Source organism: Colobus angolensis, unplaced genomic scaffold, assembly GCF_000951035.1.
Source record: "Colobus angolensis palliatus isolate OR3802 unplaced genomic scaffold, Cang.pa_1.0 Scaffold14, whole genome shotgun sequence".
NCBI classification, from domain to species: Eukaryota; Metazoa; Chordata; class Mammalia; order Primates; family Cercopithecidae; genus Colobus; species Colobus angolensis.
The window spans coordinates 6,095,449-6,112,302 of NW_012114488.1; the positions used below are offsets into that span (position 1 = coordinate 6,095,449).

Below are 16,854 nucleotides of genomic sequence, written 5' to 3' on the forward strand. Positions count from 1 at the left end.
AAAAAAAAAAAAAAAAAGATAGTTCCAGATAATTGGAGGAAGGTATTGAACGTTACCAACACAAAGAAACGATAAATGCTTGAGATGGTGGATATGCTAATTATGCTGATCACATACATTACATATATTATGACATCACTATGTGTACTCCATATATATGTACAGTACACAATTATGTGTCAATTAAAAAAGAAAAAGCTGAACTTAGATTGGAATGGCTATGAAGTAGCTAGCTTTTTCATATTTTTGATATAGACCCTAGGCATTTACTTTAAGTAAACTACCCTTGGCTTCAGAAAATGTGTAGTATTTGAATTTTAGCCTTGCATTTTATATTATAGAGAAGTAAAACTGTAGGCTTGCTTTAGATATGGTCACAGGGGTTTGCAGTGATGACTTTTTTATGTAATAAGGGGGAAATATACCTTAATTGATAGGCATACGTGCTCATTTTTCTCCCTCGTACACATTTTTAGTTGTTGTCCAGGCATTGTGACACTTATGTAAACAGTATGTGATATCTTAGGTAGGAATCAGAATTTTAAGGTAAGAATACTTAGAGTTACGTGTTTTTCAAACTTTCATACTGGACATTTTACATGTCCATTATATAACTGTAATTAAATTTTCAAAAAGACAATACCTGTCTTTAATATGGGTGATGCTCTAGCATTTTTCTTTTTCTTTCTTTTTTTTTTTTTTTGGAGACAGGGTCTCACTTTCTTCCAGGCTGGAGTGTAGTGGTGCGATCATGGCTCACTGCAGCCTCAGCCTCATAGGCTCGAGAGATCCTCCCACCTCAGCCTCCCAAGTAGCTGGGACCACAGGTGTACAACACCATGCCCAGCTAATGTTTAAAATTTTTTTGCAGAGACAGGGTGTCCCTCTGTTGCTCAGGCTGGTCTGGAATTCCTGGGTTCAAGTGATTCTCCTGCTTCATCCTCCTAAAGTGTTGTGATTACAGTCATGTGCCAGTGCCTGGCCCCATTTAAGGGGGATGATGTCTTTAGCCTAGGAGTTCCACACCAGCCTGGGTAACATGGCACAAGACTCTGTCTCTACAAAAACTAAAAAAAATAACTGGGCATGGTGGCACCTGCCTGTGGTCTCAGCTACTCCAGGAGGCTGAGGCAGGAGGATAACTTGAGCCAAGGAGTCGAGGCTGCAGTGAGCTCTGATCTTGTCATTGCATTCCAGACTGGGTGACAGAGTGAGACCTTGTCTCTTAAAAAAAGTTACTGGCTACCTGATTATTCATGGGAAAAAAACCTGAACTCTGATCTAAACCTCATACCTCGTACAGAAATTAAGTCAAAATGGATCATGGACTAAAATGTAAAATACAAAATAAAGGTGAAAAGAGGAGCTAGAGACTGGGAGAAACTATTTGCAAACCACATGTCTGATAAAGGACTCATATCTATAATATATAAAGAACCATGAAAATTCAGCAGTGAAACCAAACCATCTACTTTGAAAATGAATAAACGACCTGAAGAGACATTTCAGATAACATATAAGTGCATGAAAAGATGTTCAACATCATGAGCCATCAGAAAAATGCACACTAAAGCCACGTTAGTATACACCTATCAGAATGCCTAAAATAAAAAGTAGTAACAACACCAATGCTGGTGAGGATGCGGGGAACGGGATCACTCACACTTGGCTGGTGGGAATGGAAGATGGTACAGCCATTCTGGAAAACAGCTTGACAGTTTCTTAAAAAACTAAATGTGCAATTGCCATAGGATGCAGCACTCACATTCACGGGCAGTTATCCCAGAGAAATGAAGACATGTTCACACACAAGCCTTTATGTATCTGTTCATAGCGGCATTATTTATAAAGGCTAGAAACTGGAAACAGCCCGGAGACTGCTCAGCAGGTGAATGGTTAAACAAACTGGTACACCCAGGCCCCAGATACCACTCTGCAGTAGTTAATGACATCCTTGTTCGTCAGTCTTTCAAACTAGAAACCACCATCATGCTTACTCCCCTTTTTTCCATCCTGGGTCTGAGTGGACTTCATTTTGCATTTCTTTCCAATGCATTTTCCCTCTGTCCTTTCTGGTTGTGCTTCATGCCTCATTTGAACTGTTGTAAGAGCCACCGAATTGTTTCTCTGTCTCATCATGGAATCCTTTGTACACTTCATGCCCTGCTTTGCCATTGGAACAATCTTTCCAAAACATGAACAAACTAACTTAAAAGAAATATCCCAGGTAGCCTTCCAAATAAGTCTAAGCTTTCTGTTAGAAGTTTTACTTCTTGTCTATAGGGAACCCCAGGACTGTAGAGAGATGAATTTGCTGTCTGCATTTTAAGATCAGGCAGGAATCCCTGGAGGGGCCCATGTGGAATAGTGGTACAAATACTGGTTCTAGAATCAGAAGCCTTCATATCCTGGTTCTAACACTCGCTGGATGTTCTAGAGAAAGTTTTGGTTTCATAACCTCAGAAACTCCATTTCTTAAGAAGTGGAGATGAGGAAGCATACTCAAGGGATCACACAAGGCTGCTGGAAGGAGTGGATGAGGGGCGTGGTGAAAATGCTGAGTAATCCGTGAAGCACGTCATATGTGTGAGAAGTGGAGCTGTGTGGATAGCGGTTCTGGAATCATTGAATGAAAACGATGGAAAGCACATTCGTAGTTCTGCATGATGATACCACTGGGCACCTGTGTTGTACATGCCTGCAACATGGGTGAGGCCCGGGTCAGTACAGCTCTCAGTTTGGTTTTCATGCAGTTAGAAAGGCCCGAGAGGACTCTTCCCGCCTCCAGCTTCAGCCTCCAGCTGAAGGAGGTAGCTGTCTCCTGCCTATATTTGGTGGGACTGCCTGTGGCTCCTTAGGGACAGGAATGCAGGGAGTGGGGGAAGAAAGCCGGCCTGACTGCTCGCTAGTCAGCTTTCCCCCAGGGAGGAGTGGAGGGGTCATTTCCTGGTAACTTGTCATGTCTTTCTTAAGCCATCTGCTCTTAGAAATGACCAGCATGACAAGTAACAGACCCATTAGAGACAGATGGGCTGTGTGTCCCATGCGTTTATGGCTTTGTGGCCTCAGAGCTGCCAGGACTTCATAGCTTTCTGGGGAATGCTGGGTCAGCCAAGGGGCTGAAAATAGTGAGAGGAAGAAAATCTCCCCTCGCTGCTCTGGTCTGGGAGTGATTACTGAGGAGAGCGGCATGGAGGGCCGAGCCATGGGATCCCTCTCAAGCAGGCCCTCACTGCAGTGGGAATGCGGGTCTCAACCTCCCTAGGCCTCCGTGATTTTCGTCTGTCACATACTCACCTCCAGCAGGGATGTCTATGGTGATGAGATGAGGGAGCATCATAGCACATGTGGCACTTAGTAGGCTTGTGGTGAGTGGACGCTGGCATCAGTGGAACAGGAGACTGGGCGCTGCATGTGGACGCACTCACGTGCTCATGGCATGGGTGGACAGAGGAGAGAGGGACGCTCTGCCATTCTCCTCTTGGTCTGTCACCCCCGCTGTTGTGAGCAGAATCCATGAGTGTATGCTGTTGCTCCAGTCGACTTGGTAGGCTGATTGCTCAATTTTCTGCTTCCACTTTTGATTTCTTAAGAATGGAAAAAGTGACCAGATGGATTGGTAGCAGGGCTAGGACTGGAATTCCCCAGGCTTTTGATGCCCAGCAGGCTCTGTTTTCTGTATTGCACTGCTCTTCCCTATTTCGGCACCTGTTAGGACAGTGGATGTGAAATGTAGCTGGGCACTTTTGGGGCTGTGCTAGGAGTGTGGCAGATGCCTCAGACTGGCATTTTCCCCGATTCTGAATTCTCATGGCTCAGAGTCAGTCTCTAGGCTACTGACCGGGAAGATACAGGAAGTTGTTTTGTATGGCAAACTATGCCAGGGCATTTTTTTCACCCGGCAATTTATTTAATTTGAACTGGAATATATCTCTCATATTGGTTTCTTTGCCAATATTATTAGGGAGTGGAGCCTGACTTGTTATCTTAGCCTGATTCGTAGTACTTAGAATCTCAGTGAGTGTGTGTTGAACTGAGCGCAAGTGTGAGAGCATCTTGGACAGTGGTTTGCAAACCTAGCTGCGTCTGGGGGGCTGTGAAAAAAGCATGCGTGCTTACTCCAGACCAGTTGAAATAGAATCTGCAGGAATGGAGCCTGGGCAGTTATAGTGCTGTTAAAAACCCCCAGGTGGTTCTGATATACTGTAAAGGTTGAGATCCACTGCTCCACAGTGAATTGGAGGCCGGGATCATAGATGTGCCTTATGCTTTCACCAGCTTAGAATGGTTCTTGTGCTTTAGAACTGTGAAAAAAAGTGTTATGCAAACAAATCTGCAAATAGCCTAAATACCACATCCTGTTACTAACTGCCATGAAGTTTATTTACCAGTTATTCACTCTATTCTGATCTCTACCCATTCCACCGTTTCTTCATGGAACAATAATTTGACAGTTGGTTATGCAGAACCATAGTAAGTCTAGTTTGATTGGCGGGAAACGATTTTGGGTATGAAGTACCCTTTAGGCATTTATTGAACTCTTGTTTGTATCACCTCTGTGCTGGACAGTTTATAAATATTACTTCTTTAAGCAAGGCCTGTGGAATCAGAATGCCTGGGTTTTGCTAACTAGCTGTGTCATTTGGGGCAAGTTTTTAAGCTTATATCAACCTGACTTTCATCTATGAAATGGGATGACAAAGGGTCATTATCATCTCACAGGATCGTGCAAATGTGTGTGTAAAGTGCTTAGTTTGGTGCCTAACACATAGTAACTACTCAGTAAAGTTATTACACCATTTTCATCGTATTTAAATGTAAATATTTAGAGCTAATAAATTTGTAAAGGTAGTATACCCTTACCCCTTGAACCAAAGACTACTTTAGTTTTAAGTGGTTGGGTTAATTTATCACTTAAATATTGGCCTCTTGGATACGTTGAATTTCAATTGGACGTAGCCAGAGGATTTCATAATTGTACCATTGCCTCTGGAAGTTGGAGCTTTGTTTGTTTGTTTGGTTTCACTTCCTACACTAAGCCTGTGGCTGTACGCACCTTTATGGTGACTTCTGGTACTGGGGAATCAAAGCTTCATTCGCTTCTTTGGAGGAGATGATCTTATGCTATATGAAGCACTCAGACTTCACTAACTATGTACCATCCAGACAAGACCAGGTGCTTCCCATGGCAACCTGTCCTTTTCTTAGCTCTCTCATCAGTCTAGCCTCTTCCTTCTGTTCCTCTTTGTACTAGAACTTCTCTTTGAACAAGAAATATTGTTTCCTCAATGCTAGGTCCCCAGCAATTAGTAATGCCTAGCACATACTAGGTGCCTCCTGAATGTGAATAGGTGATAATCTAGCAGAACACAAGATAAATCCGTGGGTTGAGATTTCAGCTGTGTGGTATGAATGCTGCATTGGCAAACTTATTAAATCAATTTTCTTAATACAAGTTTAACATGTCTTAGTAACTGACTTAGTTCAGTAATCATTTACTGAGTGTCTTCTAGGCCAGACACTGGGGACAGAAAGGTAATAATATATGATCCCTGCCTCTTGCACAGGAAGTCTAGTGTGATGGACAGACATGTGCCAATGGCTGCCATGGAATTTGGTGAGTATTAAGATAAAGGGGCACCCTGTGTGCCCTTGGAGCATAGAGCAGGGCTTGTGTTCTGGGAACATGGGCTCCATTTGAAAACACAATTTAAATTAATTTTCTTTTCTTTTTTTTCTTTTTTTTTTTTTGAGATCGAGTCTTGCTCTGTGGTCCAGGCTGGAGTACAGTGGTGTCATCTCAGCTCACTGCAACATGCTTCTCCCAGTTTCAAGCAATTCTCATGCCTCAGCCTCCCAAGTAGCTGGGATAACAGGTGTGCGCCACAATGCCCGGCTAATTTTTGCATTTTTAGTAGAAATGGAGTTTCACTGTGCTGGCCGGCCTGGTATTGGACTCCTGACATCAGGTGATCCTCCCACCTTGGCCTTCCAAAGTTCTGGGATTATAGGCATGTATGTGTTCATCCTTTTAAATATCTGTGGGTAGCACTTAACTTTAAATGGGTACTAATTAAACTATTGAATGACTTTAGTATGGATTGAATGACTTTGCTCGGGCCTCGTTTTTAATTTCCTTCATTAGAGGGAAAAAAAAGAGCAGGTTGAATATCCCTCATCCAAACTGCTTGGAACCAGAAGTGTCTCAGATTTTTTACATTTTTGGATTTTTGAATATTTGTATTATACTGGCTGGTTGAGCATCCTGAATTCAAAAATCCAGAGTCTGAGCTGCTCCAATGAACATTCCATTGAGCATCACGTCGGCACTCCAAATGTTGTGGATGTCAGAGTTTCTGGTTAGGGAGACTCATCCTGTATGGGTGGTGGATTGTCCCAGGAGTTCTGGACCAGAGGTTAGGTGACTAGGCTTTGGTTTTCCATTTGTTACTAAACAGGCTGTTTTCTTCCATAAGCTCAGCTTTAGATCCCCTGGTTGTCAAAGAAGGGGATGGGCCATCTGATGTTTAAGGCTTCTGTTAGTTCTGACTGGGAGACACCTGGCTTCAGTTTATCCTCCTTAGGAGTGGACAAAGAATATGGGAATTTTGAAATTGTTAGTCAACATCTACAGGGTCGTTGCAGCCTGGTTTTGGGTAAAGGTCATCTTTAGTGAGCCCAGGGAGAAGCACTGGTTTAGCTGTCAGCTGAGAGGGGTAAGCGGTCCTCTTAATTTTCCTCTGTGTTAGTGAAAGCATTGTTAAGGGTCACAGCGTTAGTGGAGCTGGCTGGACAGAGGAGGGGAACTCACTGTTACAGGTTATATTGAATGTCTTTTCAGTCACTAAATGCTTTTTATGATATGTTTTTCAGGATTTCAGTGTTGTATGATTTCTCTGTGTTAAGCACAGGAAATTTAACATCAACAAAAAAGAATGCTCTTTCTTTTTTTTTCTTTGAGATGGAGTTTCGCTCTTGTCGCCCAGGCTGGAGTGCAGTGGCACGATCTCAGCTCACTGCAACCTCGGCCTCCTAAGTTCAAATGATTTTCCCACCTCAGCCTCCTGAGTAGCTGGGATTACAGGTGCCTGCCAGCATGCCCGGCTAATTTTTGTATTTTTAGTAGAGATGGGGCTTCGCCATATTGACCAGGCTGTTTTTGAACTTCTGACCTCAGGTGATCCTCCTGCATCGGCTTCCCAAAGTGCTGGGATTACAGGCATGAGCCGCCACTCCTGGCCTTGAATGTTCTTTCTATGGGAATCTACAAAAGCCAGCTTTTGGGCCTAGTGGCAGAAAACCTCTTCTTCATTGTTTAGCTGTGCTGCGAGCTTGGAGGGCTTCAAGCCCAGCTGAAAAAGCTGTAGTATTTTATGTCAGTTGGCTGTCTTGGAGAACTTAATGAGCACTGGGCTGGAGTGATACTGTCAGAGTTCACGAGCTGTTTGAGGCTCTCGAAGCCTAGATACTGGGGTTGCCCAAATACATCGGCTGGACTCACTATTTCTCTCGGGAGTAAGGGTGTGGAAAATGCTGTGGTCTTAACTCTGCTCTTACTTTTACAGTGCTGTTATTAATGGTAAGAATGATTTCATACGTTTGCATTTTGCTTCGTAATTCACAGAGAATTTTAAAATCCATTATCTGATTTTATTCCCTCAGCAGTTCTGTGAAAAAGGCAGAGCAGTTTTTATATCTTCTGTTTTCCCCTGATTCTCTTGTGGCTCATAGAAGCTAAGAGCCGTCACCAAGGTCATAGGGTGAATGAGTTGCAGAGCTGGGCATAGAGGCTCAGGCTTCTAGTGACCCTGTTTCTTCCTCCATAGCTCGCTCTGGTGATGCTATGCTCAGGTAACTGCGCATGCTCGGTTTGGTCTTTTGTAAATCCCTGCCCCATTTCGGGGGAGGTTCTTGGGAGGCTTCTATTCATTTTGGAGCATTTAAGTATCTTGTCCTCTCTTTCTCCTCCCAGATGCATGGGCATTTCTGCAGGTCCCTAGGCTGGCCCTTGTGTGTGGGGGCGTCTCCTGCCTCCACGTTGTTTGCATGCCCCTTCTGAAGGTGCTCTTCCCCGCATGGAGCCCCCTCGTGCCTGCCTCCACACTGCAGGCTGTTCCGTAAATGTTACTGACTCAGCATCGTTGTTTTCTAGAAATGGGACGGGCTATGGATGCCAAGTTCTTTTCTGTGTGAAGGCTGCGATTGTATCATCTTGCCTTCCCCGTGTGTGCTCCTTGAGGGTGTCGCTGTGCTGCAGTCATCTGTGTTCCCTAGGGTGCCTCCCTTGGAGTCCTGGCCGTAGCAGATATTCAGTCAGTGCTCATGGCCTAAATGAGAGGAAGGCCAGCAGAGCCATTCAATCTGGAAAATGACAAGTGAGGGAAAGGAATTTTTATTGAAGGCATGTGAAAAAGAAATCTTTTTAGAAAAGTTGACCTGTTTCTCAACTGGAGTTGAATTTCAGCTCAGAAAAGCAGCTGTGTGCCCAGAGGGCTTTGGGATTTCAGTTTGTGACAGAGGAATTGAATTTGTTGTTGTATGAATGTATTATTCTTTTGTGGTTTTATTAGGCCTTTCTCCCAAATGGAATCGATTTTTCTATAAAAGTCACACTTCCTTTTTGAGAAGGGTAACACTAATTTATGGCATGGTCTCCCAAAAGATGACCTGCCAGGAACCAAACACACTGCCTCAGACTCACGGCCCCTGGTTTCTGCCTGTGCAGCTGCAGGGCAGAGAGGCACACTCGAGCTGAAATCAACACGCATGTCTGCATCTTCTCTTTCTTTACTGCTGTTCCGTCTCTGAGCTGGCCTGCCTTCAACGTCTAGGAGCTTGGTGGGTGTAGACACATCACGGTATGGAGGAGGGATATGGTGTTGCAACAGCCAGGAGAGTCGCTGAAGTCTCTGTTCTCTTCCTGCTCACTGCTCTGACTTTGTACAAGTCACATTTGTAGGGCTGTGCACAGTGGCTTACACCTGTAATCCCAGCACTTTGGGAGGCCGACTTGCGAGGATCTCTTGAGCCTAGAGTTCGGAACCAGTCTGGGCAACATGGTAAACCCCATCCCTAGAAAAAATAAAAATTAAAAAATTAGCCAGGTGTGGTGGCTCATGCCTGTAATCCCAGCTACTGGCGAGGCTGAGGTGAGAGACTCACTTTAGCCCGGGTAGTCCAGGCTGCAGTGAACCATCATCACGCCACTGCACTCCAGCCTGGTCAGGGCAAGACCCTGTCTCAAAAAAAACAAAACCAAACAAACAAAAACCCATTTGTAATAGTGGCGGTAGTTAACTTTTGAAAGTTTGGAAAAAAGTTCCTAAATAACCTGTGACCATGGACAATTTACTTAGCTTTTCTATGCCTCAGTTTCCTCATCTATGAAAAATGAGAGAATATGGTACTGATCTTACAGGATTTCATTGAGAACTAAACGAGATCAAACTCAGAGCCTGGCACCTCGTGAGTGCGCAGTCAATGTTATTATTTCAACATTTTAGAGGAAAAAGAATGCTAATGGGTCATTATGGCTAAACACAGTCTATCACTGGCGTTACTCATGGTATTGGAAGGAACTTGAATTCCATATAGATAGTGTGATGGAGAAAGTATTTCGGGCATTGGCAGTATTTATTGAAAGAACAAATGACGTGTCTGTCCTCTGTGGAGAGCGGCTTCCGCTTATTTCTTTAAATGCTATGGGAAAAGCAGTCGAACCTGTGCTCTCTGCCGGACAGCTTCAGTCTCCACATATTGATTTGGCCAATTGTCGCTCGCTGTCATGGCAGCAGCAGTTGAAGGGACAGCTTGTCTTAATTTGCATTTTTCTGTGTTTGTGCTATTTATAGACAATTAAGACATGGAAGCCTGTTTATGGCAAGCTGGCAAATTCAGCAAAACATGGAAAAACCTGTTAGCACAGTTTGCTCGTGTGCGGGCACAGAGCAGCCAAATAAACACACGTTTTCCTGTATTTTAAAAACTCTCTGGGGGAAAAAAAAAAAAAAGACATCAAACCGTTACCCAGATGGCTTATGGAGCTAGAGCTTTTTCCTTGAAGTACATGAGTATGGCTCTCAGACATCTGAAACCTGAAGCCATCCTAAAACATCATTTTGATGCTACCCCCACCCGCCCTTTTTTTCCATTTGTAAGGGACAAGGATCCAGGAAGGAAAGTATCAACTTACAAAGGCTTGTGTTACAATTAATCGTTCATGTTCTTTCTTTTGGTATCTTATTCTCTGTTTACATTTTATTTTTATTATTACTTTTTTTGAGACAGAGTCTTGCTCTGTCACCCAGGCTGGAGTGCAGTGGCGCGACCTCGGCTCACTCCAACCTCCGCCTCCCAGGTTCAAGTGATTCTTGTGCCTCAGCTTCCTGAATAACAGGGATTACAGGCGTGTGCCACCACGTCCAGCTAATTTTTATGTTTTTAGTAGAGACAGAGTTTTGCCGTATTGGTCAGGCTGATCTTGAGCTCCTGAACTCAGGTAATCTGCCTGCCTCAGTCTCCCAAAGAGCTGAGATTTCAGGTGTGAGCCACCGCGCCTGGCCGCTGTTTCCATTTTGTAACGCTGCGTCACCCCAGTGTAAGCTGGCTAGGAGTATTCTTCTTTCCTGTTTCCTGGTGTATTTTCCTCTCCAGCATTGATCACTCTTTAACATACTTTTTGGTTTTCTGTCTCTAGCTACAAAAATATATGTTCCTTGTTATATTATCAGTGCCTGGCACGTAGATAGTTAGTCAGTATTTGTTGAATGAATGAATGAATGAATGGAATGAATGGGTTCCTAATATCCATGGAGGGGAGAAGCTGATATTACTCTCAATATGGCAGGGGGTGGACATCCACCCTGTGATATTCTTCTTAATATTCCAAGGCCGAGAGGTTGATATTACTTGCAGTATTGCAGACACTCTACACCCCCGTGTGATACTCTTCCTGATATCCGGAAGAGGAGAAGATGGTATTAATCCCCATATCTCAGGAGGTGAACACCCACTCTGTGATATCTTTCCTAATAGGCAGGGGGAGAGAGGATAATATTATTCCCAATATTGCAGAAGATGTACACGCTCCCCCAGTGATATTGTCCTTAATATTCCAAGGCACAGAAGACGATTTGCTCCCAATATCCCAGAAAGTGTACACCCTCCAGTGATGTTATTCTCATGATCCAGGAGGGAAGAGGATGATATGACTTTCAGCCCCTGCACCCTGCAATGCTCTCACCCTGCAACACCGACACCCAGCTCAACCTGACATGGGACCAGAGGTGCTGGCTGGGGGTGTTGGTTGCTTCTCTTTTCTCCCTTGCCAGACTCAGTAGAGGAAGCTGAGACCGAGCAGCTGCAGGAACAAGGTGGGTTTTGTCCATGGCTCAGGCTTTCTCTGGTTATGAGCTGAGCCTTGGGGTAACGCCAGGGTAGGTGACAGAGCTGAGTATGGTGGGCACTGGATGCCGCTGTCACCCCTCTGTGGTGTGGGCTGGGGACTTGGGGGACATCCCCTGAGATGGGCCTGAACCTCCCGTCTACTCTGGTACTGGAGGCCATGGGGTCCCACACTTCTTCCATTGAACATGCTGACCCCCGCCTGGTCCCGCGACCGAGGTGGGGCCCACATGCAGCTGTAGGTTCCTTTCTCATGACCTAGAGAAGCTGCAGTTCACCCTGTGCTCTGCCTCAGAGATGGGAGGCCACACTGCCCTCAGCGGGTAGCAGAATTCAGAGCCTTAGGTTGCAGGGGCCTCAACTGAGGTCTCTGAAGCATCTAATCCTTCCTGAGGGGAGCCAGTGGGGAAGGGAAGGCTGTTGTAGGTTTGCCTTGGGGAGGGGGTGGTTCCACCCTCTGCCAAAATCACTGGAGCAAAGGCATGTGGCTCTCCAGCTGCCCCGGAGGCCAGGGTAGTGGCTGGGAGGGGCTCTGTGCGTCTGCCGGGTGGGGGAGATTTCTTAGCTAATCTAGTTTAGTCAACTCAGACATTTGCCTCTAAATCATATTTATTTATTTATTTTAATTCCAAGGCTTTACAGATGAATAAGGAGGCAGTTTGTATTGAAAATATTTTTTACATGTGAGCTTGAAACAGAGAGTCTGTTTAAATCTAGGTTTTTTCCTTCCCAGTAATGCCTCCTTTCATCCCAGGTTTTCCAACAGGAAATGCGCTTGTTTGCTCACCTCTGGGAGGGGGCTTTGGCTAGGAATCCACCAAAGCCAGCAGGCACCAGTGGGCTGCTGGAGCAGTCTGGCCTTTGTTAACCCTTTAGGAACTGTGGGCTTCAGGTTTTCAGACCATCCAAGGTGAAGGTGGCCACACGGGCCTGGAAGCTTTCCCATCCTTCCTGCAGGGATGGTCCATTTCCCTGCATGGAGCTGGGTACTTGCGTACAACACCCCTGTCCTGTGCCGTCGGTGGCTTTACCAATTTTGCATAGCAGCTTTTGAGCTGATCACTAGCTCTGATTGGCTGTTGAGGATTTCATGGATTCCTGTATCCCACTGGGGGCCCAATATGCTGACAGAAGTTACATTTGTAGTTGTAGTGCTGCATATACATGGGTCCAGCTTGAAGGCTTTGATTCTTTCTAAAGGGAAAGGCATCTCTGAGGGATCGCTGAGCTGACATAGTCTCCTCAAACCATGCTGTCAGGTGGGCAACAAAGCAGGACAGGAGGGTGATTTCGTAGGAGAGTCGGGCCATGGGCCTACGTGTTCTCTCTGTCCCCATAGTGCTGGAGTTCCTACATGCTCCGGGCCCTGGGTTTGCATTGCACATAATTCTCAAGGGCTCCTGGCAAGCTGCGCCAGGGACACAGAGGGCGGGGATGCAGAGACCCTGTCCCCAGTGGACCAAGGACTCACTGCTGGACTCTAATCTGTCTAGGTGTTTTTGTGACTTGCAGAAATACCTCCATCTTGCCTGGGCCTGGAGCCACAGGAGACCCTGCTGAAGGTGAAGAATGTTCTGGAACAATGCAAGGCCTGCCCAGACTGCCCCCAGGAGCCAGCGTCCTGGGGTCTCTGTGCAGCATCTAGCAACGTGAGCTTGCAGGACCCCGAGGAGCCCTCCTTCTGCTTGGAAGCTGGGGACGACTAGAAGGACCCAGAGGCCCTGAGCTCACTGCTGCTGTTCCTGAATGCCCCGGGTACAAGGCCAGCTTCCATGGCCTCTATGATGTGGCGCTGCCATGGCTGAGCAGCGTGTTCTTCAGCTTTAGCGATGAGGAGGAAATGACTGGGTGCCTGGCACAGGCCCGAGGGGTGGCCAAGAAAGCTGGCCTCCTCATGGCCCTGGCCAGACTCTGCTTCCTCCTGGGGCAGCTGTGCAGCAAGAGGCTCAAGCTGTCCCAGGCCCGGGTATACTTTCAGGAAGCACTGGGGGCCCTGGAGGGCAGCCTCAGGGACCTGTTCCTGGTGGTGGCTGTGTACGCTAACCTGGCCAGCATTTACAGGAAGCAGAACCGGGAGAAGTGCACACAGGTGGTTCCCAAAGCCATGGCCCTGCTCCTGGGGATGCCCGGCCACATCTGCAGCACCGAGGCGGACGGGGAGCTCCTGCAGCTGGCGCTGTGGCAGGCGGTGGATGGCCAGAGCCTGCAGGTGAGGCCCGGGCCTGCTTCCTGCTGGCCAGGCACCACATGCACCTCAAGCAGCCCGAGGAGGCCCTGCCCTTCCTAGAACGGCTGTTGCTTTTGCACAGGGACTCGGGAGCCCCAGACGCTGCGTGGCTCTCAGACTGCTCCCTGCTCCTGGCTGACATCTACAGCTGCGAGTTCCTGCCCCACCTGGTGCTGAGCTGTGTGAAGGTGGCCTCATTGAGGACACAGGACTCGCTGGCCGGCTCGCTGAGGAGCGTGAACCTGGTGCTTCAGAACGCCCTCCAGCCCCACAGCTTCCCCACCCAGACTTCCCACTACCTCAGGCGAGCGCTGGCCTCCCTAACCCCGGGTACAGGCCAGGCTCTCCATGGCCTTCTCCACGACAGCCTGGCCCAGCCATACAGCCACCATGGCTACCACGGCCCGGCCATCACCTTCATGATGCAGGCAGTGGAAGCCAATGCTGTTGCCGGAGTCTGTGCCATCGTGGACACCCTGGTGGCCCTGGCCTGGCTGCACGTGCTTCATGGGCAGAGCCTGGTGGCCTTGAACATCCTGCAGTCTGTCCAGGATGCAGTGGTGGCCAGCGAGCACCAGGAAGGCGTGATTGCCAACATGGTGGCCGTGGCTCTCAAGAGAACGGGCCGGACGAGGCAGGCAGCCGAGGGCTACTACAGTGCCCTATGGGTGGTTTGGGACCTGGGCCAGTGGAGGAACCAGGCAGTGGTGCTGGCCAACTTCGGGACCCTGTGCCTGCACGTGGGTGCCAGCAGGCTGGCCCAGCACTACCTTCTGGAGGCCGCGTGTCTGTTCTCGAGGCTTCCCTGTTTGGAGTGTGGCTGGAACTTCACCCACGTACTCCTGCAGCTGGGTCACCTCTGCACCCGCCAGGGCCCGGCCCAGCAGTGCAAGGGCTACTGTGAGTGGGCCCTTCTGGTGGCCATGAGATGGACCACATGGAGAGTGTGTGCCCTAGTTCCTCCTGTGCGCCTTCTGGAGCCACCCGGGTCAGGGCACACCTGGGGTTTGTGATTCGGAAACAAGTGGTGGTTTCTCCACCATCGAAAGTGCTGAGTCATGGCCAGCAGCAGATGTTGGCAAGCGCCCTGGAGACAGGCGGTTCCCACGCAGGGCCAGGCCCTCTGTGCCCTACTGGGGCAGCCAGCTCTTTCCGGTTTGCTCAGGGACCATTCTGCCTTGAGCATGGAAAGTCCTGCGTGCTGGAAATCCCTGGCCATAACCCTGGGATCAAGGCAGGCTCTGCTGAGCTCGGACTTGGGGGCCCTCCATGAGCCAGGCCCTGAACGCCAATTCTTGTGCCCGTGTTATCTGCTTGGTATCTCGGCAGCCCTGCGCACCTGTCATCCCACTTCACAGAGGACACGGGGCGAGTGATTGCCCAAAGCCACAGAGCAGTTCATGCAAAAGCAGCTCGTGCAGAGTGTGCCAGGCCCCACCCACAAATGGAGCTTGTGGGGTCCTCGGCAAGCAGGTGCTGAGCGTGGGAACGTGAGCTTCAGGCCAGAGAAGCCACAAAAGGGTGAGTGGCGTGATGGCGGGGCAGCACTTGGTCCTGGGTTAGGGAAGCCTCTTTGGTCTGGGACCAGAGGGTTGAGAGGATTTAGTCAAGTAATAGGTGTGGATGAGGGGCTGGTGGTGGGGGAGGCGCTGGCGGTGTAGCCTGTGTGAAGGCCCAGGGGTGAGCAAGTGGGGGTGAGTGAGCGGGGACGAGTGGGATGTGAGCGGGGGTGAGTGAGTGGTGGTGAGTGAGCAGGGGTGTGAGCGGGGATAAGTGGGGTGTGAGCGGGGATGAGTGAGCAGGGCTCACACAGGGCGGTGCGGAGTTGGGAGTGGGTGGTTTGGGTGCTGGATGGTGAGAAGCTCTTCTGGAGAGCTAAGCAGGGCCTGGGGCCTCAGCCTGTGGCTTGGCCTTTTCCCCAAGAGCACCGGGGAGCCATGGAGTGCTGTCGAACAGTCACTGCACACTGAGCAGTAAACGGACAGTAGATGGGCAGGGCTGTCCGAAATCTAGGCCACAGAGAATAGATGAGGAAGTTGAGTCCAGGGAAATGGCTGAGACAAGGGATACTGTTGAGTCCCCTCTGCCTTGCAGCACTTTGTCATGGCACAGTGAGACCACTCAGAGGTGCCTCCTGTGGCCTGGACCAGAGCCCCAGGGGCTGTGGCCAAAACTGCCCATTTCCCAGCACTGGCCTGGCACCCAGTCCTGGCCCTAGGAGGGATGAGATTTTGGAAAGGACCGTGTGAAGGGACGCCGGTCCCACACATCTGCCCAAGGAGGGGTGGGGTTTCATACCCAGGCTTCTTCCCCAGGGACATTCTCTGACTGGAAGGAGACCCTCCAGGAGCCCAGCGCCCCAGCCCCCACTGCAGCCTCCGGTGGCTCCTGGCACAATATCCTGTGACACCTCCTCCTACGAGGCCCTCCCCAGGGTGCTGGGGGATTCAGACTTGGAATGCAGGCCAGGGAATAGAGATCATGCTTCCCTGTCTCCCCACCCTGCACTGAACGGTCGAGGAGACCGAGGGTGGGGTTCATACCCCACATGCTTACTTGGGATCATTTTTGAGTCACTTTCGGTAGTTCGTGTCCTTCTGGGAGTTTGGCTGTTGTGTCTAGATGGTCTGATTTGTTGGTGTACAATTGTTCGTAGTGTTTTCATGGAATCCTTTTATTTCTTTCAGGTCGGCAATAATGTTTCCTCTTTCATTTCTGATTTGAGAAACTTGGGTTTGTCATTGTTTATTTATTTAGTTTTATTAGAGATGGGGTCTCATCGTGTTCCCCCAGGCTGGTCTTGAATGCTGGCCTCAGTGATCCTTCCACCTCGGCCTCACAAAGTGCTGGGATGACAGGCGTGAGCCATGGTGCTCAGTCTCTGATGTGAATCATTTGTGTCCCGTCTTTCTTTTCTTGGTCAGTTTGGTGCAAGACTTGTCAGTTTTGTTATTATTTTGAAAAAACCCACTTTTGTTTCTGTTGACTGTCTCTTTGTTTTTTTCCCTTCTCTGTATTTTTACTTCCCATTTCCACTCTCATGTTTATTATTTTCTCCCTTTTATTCACTTTGGGGTTTAGTTCATTTTCTAGTTTCTCAAGGTGGAAGGTTAGGTTTTTGATTTGAGATTTTTCTTCTTTCTTTGAATGTAGACATTTACAGTGATAAATTTCCTTTTCAGCACTGCCTTAGCTGCATCTTGGAGTTTTTGATACGCTGTGCT

General features: G+C 48.2%; 1 pseudogene; it reads left to right on the forward strand.

Annotated features, from left to right (window-relative positions):
- Positions 1 to 16,854, forward strand: part of LOC105506800 — a 74,834-nt pseudogene that overhangs the window by 46,818 nt on the left and 11,162 nt on the right.